The sequence below is a fragment of the Rhinopithecus bieti genome, unplaced genomic scaffold (assembly GCF_001698545.2).
Source record: "Rhinopithecus bieti isolate Rb0 unplaced genomic scaffold, ASM169854v2 scaffold_18644, whole genome shotgun sequence".
NCBI classification, from domain to species: domain Eukaryota; kingdom Metazoa; phylum Chordata; class Mammalia; order Primates; family Cercopithecidae; genus Rhinopithecus; species Rhinopithecus bieti.
Window position 1 is genome coordinate 1,488,137 of NW_016809656.1, and position 13,477 is coordinate 1,501,613.

The following is a 13,477-nucleotide window of genomic DNA, read 5'->3' on the forward strand; positions in this document are numbered from 1 at the left end:
AGTCAAAATTCAGTCAAAAATTTGTTTCATGAACAAAATTACTTAAGATATTGTATAAAATTACCTTCGGGCGATGGATTATATCTAAAGTATATATGATAAATAAATGGGTTTTGGTTTTGGACTTGGATTTCATCCCCAAGATATCACATTATGGACTGTATATGCAAATATTTCAAAATCTGAAAAAAATCCAAAATCTAGAATCTGAGCTCTATTTTATATAAGAAATACTCAACCTGTACTTACAATTAGCATAATTGCCAAAGGCAAATGAGAAAATTAAATATAGGGTTTATTTATTTTAGTAGTTTATGTATTTTCTTAGTTTTTTTTAATTAAAATATTTTTCCAGTTATAAGATTTACATGAAGGGAAACAGAATAATTTAAATGTATCAACTCTAACCACAGATCTTTTCAAGTTAATTAATTTTATGTTATAAGAAGCTGTCGCAATATTTTGGTGTAAGTCATCTTACCTTTGCTATGACATGATGGAAAATATAATTTTTTAATCCTGACACAACCTGTGCCTGTATATTATTGCAGGAACCAATCAATGCTTTGTTACTTAATCATAGTGCTAAATGTGATGTTAGATTGCTTTCTTTTCTTCTCTTTTTTTTTTTTTAAGGACACAAGGGATTTTATTAAGGGCTTACATACACGGGAAGGAGTCCAGTAGTGGCAGGTTGGACAGGAGAACCGCAATTGTTTGCAAAAGGCACGTAGTTTACATAGTATTTTCACTTGGTACCCTCCCCCTAACAATCTCCACCTGGCAACCTTCATTTACGCCAAAACGAAGGGCCTCAATTTCCTGTACGCGTTCCACAGGAAGGGCCAGGGGCTCAGATGTTTCTCATAAATAAGGAATGACTCTGGGTTGGCCACTCCCGGATTCCGTAGCTCGGAACTGCCTTCAGCTGCGTCTGCCATACAGGGTCATTCTCAGGGTAGACTGGGGGTGGGGGTATGCCTCGCTGTCAGGTGCGTCCACTATACAGTTCCATATGTTAACGCCAACGATGTGCGTACCAAACTAATTGCCCCAAGACAATCTTTCATGGAGCCACGGAGATTTCTGTCCTGACCAGAGCTGCGGGAATTACAGATAGAAGGGGCCAAGGCCACCACTCGAGTCCCCTTCTTGAAAGGTACTATTGGGGCTTCAGACCTGGGGACACCCTTCCCCTCCTCCATCTCTTCATTTCTGCCTTTCTCCCTCTTTTTTTTTTTTTTTTTTGAGACGGAGTCTCGCTCTGTCGCCCAGGCTGGAGTGCAGTGGCGCAATCTCGGCTCACTGCAAGTTCCGCCTTCCGGGTTCCCGCCATTCTCCTGCCTCAGCCTCTTGAGTAGCTGGAACTACAGGCTTTCTTAATAGCCATGTTGTTGTATCTAAGTAGGATCCTTGCAAAATTTCTGCTTCTGCTTTAAAACAAGCTTTGTTGGACTTCTGACATGACCATTAATTAATAAGAAGAATAATAACTATAATTTAGAGTCCTAGATTCAAAATCACAGGCCAAAAATGTCAGGCATGGAAAAAAAGTGACTTAGTGTTTTTAGGGAAACTACCTAATTTTAGTCAATTCTGGGTAAACCTGGTCATTTCAGATTTATATTGTGTTTCCTTTAGTTCCTACACCCAGACAGGTTTTTAAGGTCTGTTGTTCTAAGATAGCTTCATGGCATTATGCGGGTAAGAAGTGTAATTATTAGCCATTGATACAGCTCCAGTTAGCATGCATTGAGATACTTCTGTTCACTACCGGCCTGTGGATATATGGCCCAGATGGACTTGGTTGTTTCCCTTGCCATAATTGTGAGATGCCTCTATGCTATAGGCACTTTCTCCCTTTTAACTTACTTCCTATACTTTCCTCCAAAAATCGGGGAAGTTTGATTGTTCCCTAAAACGACTCTGTGCCCCCAGGGTGTTCATTGGGAGAACCCCTCCTCCTCCTGTCCCCAGCCTTCCAAACAGCTTTTCCAGGAGGCACTTTGCTTTACTGCTTCCTGTGATAATAACACTGGGACCACAGCGAAACTGCTGCGTCCCAAACGTCCAGAGGTGAAGCAGGCACTCATTCCCTTTAAACTCAGCTTTCTAAAGACTTTAGTTGACCACTGACACTTTGCTTGCCCTCCAAATTCTTTTCCTACTCAATCTCAACGTAAGAAACTCTCTCTCAGGTGAGATACACTGGTACAGTAAGCATTCTTCCAAACCTGTCTGTCTGATACCAGGTTGTGATTTTATTAGTTTACGTTGCAGTCCAATAATGCGATGCCTTTGCTTGGTCTACTATGCCAAGTTGTCCTTAGGACAGTATTTACCGTAGCATGAACAGTGGATGGGGAATTGTTAGAAATAAAGCAATAGGTGCTTCTAAAAAGATCTGGTGCCTAGTGATCCCTGTGCACAGGGCGCTGTGCTACTGCATTTGTTCCCTCACTTACTATTCACAACCACACTATGTGCACTGTAATTAGTTTTGTAGATTTCTGCTTCCTCTATCAAACTTTTAATCTTAACAAATGTGGGAAGGTTTAATTTATTTATCTTTGGACCTCAGAAACTTACACCCAGGTCTGGCAATTAGAAGATGCAAAATACATGTTAAATGAGCAGAAAACTACCAAAGTAGTTCTCAGGACTAAAATTGGATGTTAATGTCAACAGAGCTTATGAGCATTGGTTTAAGAAGAACAATGACTAGGCCATGTTTTTTTTCTCATAAGGTAGAAAGAAAAAGGTTTATTTTTTATTGGAAAAGAAAACATAACCTGTTTTAGTTTATGCTGCATTAATTTATAACTCTGAGTTTCAGTTTGATGTTAAAACATTTACATATTAGGATTATATGTGTGTATTGTTTCTCTCACTATTGTTTAAATGTATTAAATATTTAACTAAGCTCCATTAAAAACACTATTAGATACTTGAAAATATGTAAATATCAATTGGGCATATGTCTTGTCCTCTCAATTGTAATGTCTTCTGATTTGCTCAAAGCAGAATTCTAATTCGGTTACAAGTAGATCCTATAACTACATTATTCTAATGAGGTTAATAAGAAATGGATTTTAGCAGAATACTGAAATTACTAAAAGTGATATCTGCTGGTGACTTTTGAGAGCATGTAATCCAGCATGATCTGAAACACCCAGTAGGACTTATTGAGAAATTTCTCTAAATTTAATGACAAAACTGCTACTAAATGCCAGAACTCCTGGGTTTTCCAGGACTCACTCTTCTATACCAGAAGCTTTCAAACTTTTGTTGTTGTTGTTCTTTCTAGGGAGATCACATTTAAAAACAAGTGAAATTATACTGGTTTGGGTTGAAAGGGAGAGGACTGTTTTCGGATTGAGGAGCCTCAAAATGTCCTATGACATCCCCTGAATTGCTTCTGAAAAGTCGCATTTGGAAAATTCCTTCCCTTCACTAAAGCCGTTCCTTATGAAGGAGAATGAAATGGCAAGTATGTGGAATTCACTGGGACAAATAGATAATATATGCTACTTTAACTGCTATTTCCCTTAATTTCAGTTATAAAATATATTCTGGAGCTTCTCAATGGTAGGAGGAGATGAAGTAAAGAAAATAATATTCTTTTAATTTCTGTTAATGATATAACCAGGAGCAGAGTTCATTACCAGCAAATTAGCAATTTTTGAGAAAAAATTTTTTTGCAAATTTTGATGTTTCCTCTACTGATTGCTTTAACCATGAGATGTGCTATTGTTTACATTGTGGCAGCTTTGATTCATCAGTGAAAATTATTTTTGGCATTTAGTTGCAAGAAAACCACCTCTACTCCATGCATTCAAAAACTCACAATTATTTCTGAAAGAATGTAATATTGTATGTAGTGACTTGTGTGTGTGCGTGTGTTTTACTATGAATATTAGGTTGGTGCAAAAGTAGTTGCAGTTTTTGCCATTACATTCAGTGGCAAAAACCACAATTACTTTTGCACCAACCCAATTGTAATCCTGGGTTGGAATAGGTAATAGTGGAATCTTGGAATAGGGAATAGTGGGGTCAGCAGATGAACCAGGAGGCATGAGATCATTTGTTAGGCCTTAGACTCAGATTTACATCATAAAAATAGATATCTGGACCAAATTAATCTTAATCATATTAATGATCAATATTAATAATATTAGTGTTAATATTAATGACAATTGATAATATGTTTTTAAAAACCACTGACTTTGGGTGCCTTTATAGGTAAGCTTGTGCTGTTCTTTCTCTTCCGTGCTTTCCTGCCATTAAACTTTAGGTATGAAGCTGAAGTCAAGGAGAAAAACTTACCCCTTTTATTCTAATAAAATAATTAAATTGTGGGGAGAAGAAAGATGTCACAGAAAAGAAATGAAGGCTTCAGACATATGCATTAGGTAATTTGAGGGGAATATGTCAGGTGACTTTACCCTTATTCACATTTCAGACTCTTGGAAGATATGGCATTTTGGGTCTCCCTGCCAATATCTCTTACCCCAATTCAACCTAAGTAGTGTCTGCACCAAATGTTTTGGCTTTGAACCATGGGTAGGCAGGGAGAGGAAAGGAGTTTAATGTTACCTAATTTCTCTGGAGTATTGTTAAGTGTGAGAAGGGAGTAAACTTAGATGTCTGTAAGCTGTTCTTTAGGTCTTCCACCGCAAAGAGTGAGGTGACTCCGTTGCAGAGGCCGTAAAATGGTTCAGTAGTAAGCCTTGGTCCAGAGCGGAACTGAACCTGAGTCAGGCACAGAACAACTTCAGGCTCTGTACAAGTTTAGGAAGAACACATTGTTGATTAAACTGGCTTCCTACCTGGGCCATGGATATGAGCAGAGCAAGGTGAGCTCAGGTGGAAGCTGTTACTTCAGATATATTTTTTTTCATTTTCATTGTCTCTGTCTTCTGGTACTCCAATTATTTGTAGTTACACATTTTGAAATTGTTCTATAGTTCTTGTATTTTTTTTTCTTTATATTTTAGTTTGGGAAGTTTCTGTTCATCTATCTTCAAGCTCAATGGTACTTTTCTGGTGAACTCATCAAAAGCACTCTTTATTTGTTACTGTGTTTTTTATTTCTAGTTTCACTTCTGATTCTTTCTTAGCATTTTCCTTTTTCAACCTTTGTAACTCACCTGTTCTTGCAAGTTGTCTGATTTTTTCCATTAGAGTCCTTAGCATTTAATCATACTTATTTTTAAATGTCAGATTTGATAGAGCCAATATCTTTGCCATATATAAATAATCTACTTTTGATTTTTGCTTTGCCCCTTCACTTTTTTTTTTTTTCTTGCCTATAGCGTGCTCTGTAGTTTTTTGTTGAAAGCCGGTTATGATACATCAGGTAATAGGAACTGTGGCAAAAGGGTATTTAGCGTCAGGTTTTATGTTAATTTTGCTAGAAGGTGGGCTGTTTTAACCATTGCTGTGGTTTTAGGTATCAGAGGTCTCAGTTTCCTCAAGTGACTTTTTTTGTTTTCTTAATTTCTCTTGTAATTTTTTTGAGATTCTCTTGGAGTCTGAGCTTTCTGGCTCTTTCAGCTATAATCTACTGATATTATACTGCGTCCGTGTTGTTGTGATGGTAAAGTGTAGGGGGAGAAGAGGAAGTCTAGAATTATCTGATTAAGACTCGTTATTTTAGTGGGTCTGTGACCTTACAACTGTTTCACAGCTTGATTTCCCCTCCCCTTAGGTAATTTAGGACATTCTAGAGTGGTTATAGTTGGCTAATTTCCTTTCCCCCACGTCAGTCAGCTAAGGCTCTGGTAAATTTCTCCTCTTGCTGGGGAGGCCTTTGTTATGACCGATACTCTGGGCATATTTCAAAATGGGTTTCTTTTCTCATCCTTGCCCCAACAAAAAAAGGGATTTTTTTGCCTCTTTACTATAAGAATGCAGTGGGGTTCCTGGATGTTAAAATTATTAAAATGTGGGGGCTCCCTAAGGATGTGAACCCTGGGAGATTCTCATTCTCACACAAGTCTCCACATGCCTCTAGCAATTTGTCAAAGTTACTGTTTAAGTGTTTCTACCAATTTATGGTTCTGATGGCTTCTGGTTCTTATAAGCTGATTTAAGCTGTGATTCACTGTATTTATCTGTCTCTAAAGGTGGGTTGAGGTTTACACTGTGACCTCAGTTCCCTGATGAGTCCAATTTAAGTGGCTGATTTTGTTTGTTCAGCCTTTCCCTTGATGTAAGAGGGGAGTGATGACTACCAATATCTTTACATGTTGTAGCTAAAACCAGAATTCAATGCTATTTGTTTTTGCAAAAAATAAAAGTCTATCTTCTGCTAAGGCATTTAGTTTGGTATTACTGTTTAATATTACTCTAAATAATATTTTATTCTACTAATATTATTAAAGAATGAAAATGCAGCTGGGACTGTGTAAATCTAAGGCCTAGTCTGCAAACACCTTTGGTTATAGGTTGCTCAAAAGCAATTATAAAATGCCTATATAATAAGTCATCTAAGACTTATATACGCTTTTAGATTGAATTTAAATCTGGAGTATCTAATATATTCAAAAAATTGTAACAAACCTTACATTTAACTGAATCATTCATTGATCGTGTTGCCATTGTTTTCTATTAGTAAACATACCAAAATGCCAAACTCATTTATTTTTTCTATTTTGAATGAAAATAGATAATTGAAAACATAGATTGACTTGAATTTTAAAGTCAACACATTGAAGTATTTAGTAATAATATAAATAATTTTTATTTGTATTAAATTAATATATAAACACCTGTGAATAATCATATTACTATGCTTGTTAATCCAATTAGAATATTTAAACATCTCTTCAGATAGTTCCTTTTTTCTTATTTTTATTATTAAATCACTAATTCAATTATATAGATTTTTATAAGCTATCTCTGAAAAATCTTATTGTACCTATAAATAATCTAGTATTAGAGTTTTTAACTTAAGATATTTGNTTAGAATATTTAATCATCTCTTCAGATAGTTCCTTTTTTCTTATTTTTATTATTAAATCACTAATTCAATTATATAGATTTTATAAGCTATCTCTGAAAATCTTATTGTACCTATAAATAATCTAGTATTAGAGTTTTTAACTTAAGATATTTGAAGAAGTAGTCTTGGCAAAATGGTAGAGAAAGATTCTTTGTGGCACATTTGCTTTATTTTCCCTCATACTGCTTTTCCTTTTTCTCACATAACTTTGTCGTTTGTGAAGTAATGAATGTGGACCTGGGTAGAAGGGTAGGTTATAATCAGTCACATTTGGTCTTGGCAAAAGATGTTCCACAAGTATTCTAGAAATAATATCAATGACTTTGGGGGAGAAATACCCTTTGCTAGACTGTGCTACATTACCGTTTGGGCATAGACTTTTCCACCTGTAATTGTGGACTAATTGAATGTCTTGGTATCCTAGGTACCAGATATTATCTCAGTTCATCTCGATTTTAGATGTTTGACAAACAAAAAATATAGTAACACATTTTTATGGTATCCAGTGTTTCATTTTAAAATTTTTAGATTGTGTTAAAGAATTAAATCATGCTTTTTTTGTCTTTTATTAGGGTACATTTTTTCTTACTGTAAAGGTAATATTTGCTCCTTGTAGAAACTATAAAAGTATCACTACACCAGAAGATAAAAAAATGTGACACATACCTCTACTTTCTGATATTAATCTTGGTTAAATTTTAGAAAATATTTAGATATCTTTACCTATATGGCCATCAGGTTGTGGTTGGAATGTTATTATTTTTTTGTAATACAATTTTGTAAGGAAAAATCAGGAATGCCCATTTCCTTTTAAATACTCAAGAATTCCTTTAATTTCTTCTTGGCCTTTCCACCCATTTTACATGCAAATGTCCTAAGGAAAATTATTATCTGTTATTTAATGAAATGTTGATCAATGATTTAATAAATGCAGAAATGGTCAGAAATATTGGAGATATAACAGTGATCAAAAGTCTGTGCTTTTATAAAATGTGCATTATATTGGAAGAAGACATACAATGAATCGGTAAATATATGCATATGGAAATTACTAGAAAATAACATGAAAGTAAAAATATATTGTTACCATCTGGAGTTTTGCATCAAGCAACAATATTATTAAATTAAGGTGGACCATTGGAGAACTGTGAACTGTTAGCCCTAACTAATCCTCTTTGTTAGTAATGAAACAACAACATTTATTGAGTATTTACAATATGCCATTATTTTAAGCATTTTACTGGGTTGAAATCTCACAATAATTCAGTGAAATGGGTAAGTAGAGAAGTTAGACTGTTTGCTGTCAAGATCCCTGCTTAAACACCATGCCTCAGGCTCTCTGGATAGTCCACTGTGTTGAGTAATACTGTGTCCGGAATTGGTGTTCTTGGTCTCACTGACTTTAAGAACGAAGCTGTGGATCCTCGTGGTGAGTGTTACAGTTCTTAAACATGGTGTGTCTGGAGTTTGTTCCTTCAGATCTTCAGATGTGACTGGATCTTCTTCTTTCTGGTGGGTTCGTGGTCTCACTGTCAGGAGTGAAGCTGCAGACCTTTGCAGTGAGTGTTACAGCTCTTAAAGGCAGTGTGGACCCAAAGAGTGAACAGCAGCAAGATTTATCATAAAGAGCAAAAGAATAAAGCTTCCACAGAGTGGAAGGGGACCTGACTGGGTTGCCGCTGGCTGGCTCCTGCGGCTTGCTTTTATTCCCTTATCTGGCCCCACCCACATCCTGCGGATTGTTCTATTTTACAGAGAGCTGATTGGTCCATTTTACAGAGAGCTGATTGGATCATTTTGACAGGGTGCTGATTGGTGCATTTATAATCCCTGAGCTAGACATAGAGTGTGATTGGTACCTTTACAATCCTTTAGGTAGACACACAGTGCTAGACAGAAAAGTTCTCCACCTCCCCACTAGGTTAGCTAGATACAGATTACCAATTGGTGTATTTACAAACCTTGAACTAGACACAGGGTGCTGACTGGTATATTTACAATCGCTTAGCTAGACATAAAATTTCTCCAAGTCCCCACTAGACTCAGGAGCCCAGATGGCTTCCCCTAGTGGTTCCCACACCAGGGCTTTAGGTGGAGCTGCCTGCCAGTCCCCAGCTGTGCCTGCCTTCCTCAACATACGGGCGGTCGATAGGACCGGGTGCCATGGAGCAGGGAGCGGTGCCCATCAGGGAGGTTCCAGCTGCACAGGAGCCCACCACAGAGGGTGGGGGCTCAGACATGGCAGGCTGCAGGTCCTGAGCCCTGCCTCACAGGGAGGTGGCTGATGCCCAGGGAGAATTTGAGCATGGTGCATGCGGACTGGCAGTGCTGGGGGACCCAGCGCAGCAACCTCCGCAGCTGCTGGCCCTCACTGCCCTGGGCTGGTGACATCGGCCAGCTGCTCCGAGTGTGGGGCCCACCGAGCCCACACCCGTACCCACAGGAACTCTTGTTTGCTTGTGAGCATGGCACGCAGCCCCAGTTCTCGCCCACTCCTCTCCCTCCACACCTCCCCACAAGCAGAGGGAGCCACCTCCGGCCTCAGCCAGCCCAGAGAGGAGCTCCCACAGTGCCATGGCGGGCTGAAGGGCTCCTCAAGCACTGCCAGAGTGGATGCCGAAGCCAAGGAGGCGCTGAGAGCGAGGGCTGCTAGCACATTGTCACCTCTCAATACTATTCAGAAGTAATCTATTTGTATTAGAAGAAAAATTGTAAAAAGTTTAACTAATAGAAATGTAATGGAAATTTTGATAGGAATACTACTGAAGCTTAAATATAATAAAGCAAAATGGGGTGAGTATGATGTGGTCAACAAGATTTTTCTAGTAACTAAGATTCAAAAGAAGCCTATATTATTTCTGTATGTCTATTTCTTTTAGAGTGGGGTTAGTGAGCTAAGTAGATTTGGGAATAAAGAGCTATGGCAAACACTTCAGCAAAGATTGAGCTGCAGTTTACCATTACCACAGTAACAACTTTCCTTGGTTTAGTGGTGGAAGCAAGTGCAGCTTTCAATTCCATGAGACTATAAACTTTAAGGGTAACACACTTACAGACTTAATCCTTTAAGTCATTACTACTTCCAGACGTAGACTAGATTAAAATATTTGCTCCTAAAGTCTGTATAGTATATTTTAAAATTCCATTATCTTTCCAGAAATGTAAGGGTATTTCTCAAAGATAGTATAAAACACTGAATATGAATACAGTATGAATGTCTAAGCATTTCTTAAGCAACTTCAGAATGAATGATTTAGTCATATTTGATATTTATTTATCTAACAGTAAAACATCTATGTCTAGAATTCAAATACATTTAAAGCATTCCAAAGCCTGTAGCCATGTCAGATTCATATCATTACTATGTAGTACAAATACTGAGGTAAATTTTTGCAGAAGCATTCATGTTAAGAAAAGATTAAATGATCGTCTAACTGTATTGCTTCCAATCATTTCCTAACTTAGACACCTATTAAGGAAGCGGATATCAAATTTCTCTATGAACCCTTGTTACCTATGGCAAACAAGACATTGGATGTATCTNCCCACCGAGCCCACACCCGTACCCACAGGAACTCTTGTTTGCTTGTGAGCATGGCACGCAGCCCCAGTTCTCGCCCACTCCTCTCCCTCCACACCTCCCCACAAGCAGAGGGAGCCACCTCCGGCCTCAGCCAGCCCAGAGAGGAGCTCCCACAGTGCCATGGCGGGCTGAAGGGCTCCTCAAGCACTGCCAGAGTGGATGCCGAAGCCAAGGAGGCGCTGAGAGCGAGGGCTGCTAGCACATTGTCACCTCTCAATACTATTCAGAAGTAATCTATTTGTATTAGAAGAAAATTGTAAAAGTTTAACTAATAGAAATGTAATGGAAATTTTGATAGGAATACTACTGAAGCTTAAATATAATAAAGCAAAATGGGGTGGGTATGATGTGGTCAACAAGATTTTCTAGTAACTAAGATTCAAAAGAAGCCTATATTATTTCTGTATGTCTATTTCTTTTAGAGTGGGGTTAGTGAGCTAAGTAGATTTGGGAATAAAGAGCTATGGCAAACACTTCAGCAAAGATTGAGCTGCAGTTTACCATTACCACAGTAACAACTTTCCTTGGTTTAGTGGTGGAAGCAAGTGCAGCTTTCAATTCCATGAGACTATAAACTTTAAGGGTAACACACTTACAGACTTAATCCTTTAAGTCATTACTACTTCCAGACGTAGACTAGATTAAAATATTTGCTCCTAAAGTCTGTATAGTATATTTTAAAATTCCATTATCTTTCCAGAAATGTAAGGGTATTTCTCAAAGATAGTATAAAACACTGAATATGAATACAGTATGAATGTCTAAGCATTTCTTAAGCAACTTCAGAATGAATGATTTAGTCATATTTGATATTTATTTATCTAACAGTAAAACATCTATGTCTAGAATTCAAATACATTTAAAGCATTCCAAAGCCTGTAGCCATGTCAGATTCATATCATTACTATGTAGTACAAATACTGAGGTAAATTTTGCAGAAGCATTCATGTTAAGAAAAGATTAAATGATCGTCTAACTGTATTGCTTCCAATCATTTCCTAACTTAGACACCTATTAAGGAAGCGGATATCAAATTTCTCTATGAACCCTTGTTACCTATGGCAAACAAGACATTGGATGTATCTAGGGGTTACTTAATGCAAGAATACTGTTAGAAAAATGTTCAGAACAGAGAGCTCCCTTTCTCAGTGCGGCCTATTCTGTTATTCTAGTTTTTAGAAAGTTCTTCATACCATCTCACATTTCTTTATAAGTTTAAGTTAAGCATAAGTCAGATAAATAATAATGTTAGGTAGGTTGAATGATATAAGTATTCCCTTTCTTTTAAAATATTAGAATGAAAGCTGAAATGTTAAATTGAATGAAAGCTGAAATATCTTAATGGCTATGAAGGTCAATTACTTCATAATTTCTTAAACTTTTAAAATATTAGGCATGTTTTTGCATGTCCATACCCAATTAGAAGTAAGCTTTGTGGGGACATAATTCAGATGTTAATGAAAGTAAAGTCTCCATTATCAAATAAGTTTGGGAAATAAACATAATCTTGTCAATGTATCCTCCACCCAATGCTTAATAAGGCACATGAGTATGTAAAAGACTTTGAGAGTTCATATGGACCTGAAGCCTATCTAAATTGTTTAACCCAAGATTCCAAAATGCGTGTGACCAGACAACATTGTTAAAGATATGCATAGCAATTAGCAATTGGAGAGGCATCCATTACAGTCTGGGAAATACTGCTTTAACTATCAAAACTTACTTCGTTATTTGGTCTGCCCACAGTCAAAGTACCAGTATTTTGACTTCAGTTGTCAGTTCTAATCAACGAGTTTAGAAATATAAACATACTATTTGAAGATATTACTTTAATTGGAAATTTCTACATTAAAAAATAGTTGAGAATGATTGGTGATTCAAAGTAGATGGAGAACAATGTCTAATTTTTGTTTTGTTAATATTATACTGTGCCAGGGTACTAAGGCTGTAATCAAGTTAAAAACAAGCCTTAGTAAGAAATTAATGAAATCTATATCTAGCTACAAGTAAGTGAATTATTTTCCTATATGCAGTCTATTTTGTTTTCTTTCTAGTCTTGAGGCTATTTGACCAGCAGTGTGCAAGCAATTGTCTAACACAGGCATTTGCTTCCCTTTTGATTTCTTTAGTCTATCAAGTTAGATGAAAAATCCCTCATTTTTGTAATTGTCATAATCTGTACTTAACAAAAGCATTTATCATATATTCTTTATTTACTTTTGTGAATTTACAAGTAATATGCCTCCGATGAGCAGAGGAACACCAGAGCTCTTGTCTCACATTGAATTAGATAAAACAACACGGACACTAGTGGAGTGGTTTTTTAAGGAGGGGAGAGTTTAATAGGCAAGAAAGAAGCAAAAAGACAGAAGGAAGAAGCTCCTGGTACAGACACGGAGTGGGGCTCCAAAGCCAAAAGAGGAGACTCTGCATTTGGAGGATACTAGCTAGTTTTACGTGATGGCTGGAGGAGGCCGTGTCTGATTTCGGTTCCATGGCTCAAGGGATTGGTTTGACCAGGCATGTCATTTAGGTAGGCCCTGAAAAAACTGGCCTTCCCACCCCGGTCCTTTAATATGTAAATGCAGGGCGCCATAATGTTCTACACACGTGGGGATATGTGGGGGTGACCATGCTGTCAGGCATATGTTGGGGCAAGGGCAAGAGAACAATGGTGGGAATCTTCGTGTTGGGTGGACCCAGTTTCTAATGGTCAGCATTTGCATATCACAGGTTGCCAGTCTGGGTGCAAGAGCCAGGACTTTCATGCTAGACAAGAAATGTTTTTGGAGCTGCGGAAAAGAACCTTTCAAGGACCTCTTTTCCTCTCTCTCTAAAATAATTTCTTTTTTTCTTTTCTTCTCTTTTTTTTTTTTTTTTTTTTTTTT

General features: G+C 37.3%; 1 long non-coding RNA gene across 1 annotated transcript in view; it reads left to right on the forward strand.

The window, feature by feature from the left end:
- The first annotated feature begins 942 nt into the window (after nucleotides 1-942).
- LOC108540760 (uncharacterized) overlaps nucleotides 943-13,477 on the forward strand; it is a 64,270-nt gene continuing 51,735 nt past the window's right edge. Inside the window, exons 1-2 of the long non-coding RNA XR_001888755.1 lie at nucleotides 943-1,159; nucleotides 3,308-3,490. This is a non-coding gene — a long non-coding RNA (uncharacterized LOC108540760). The remainder of the gene's footprint in view (nucleotides 1,160-3,307; nucleotides 3,491-13,477) is intronic.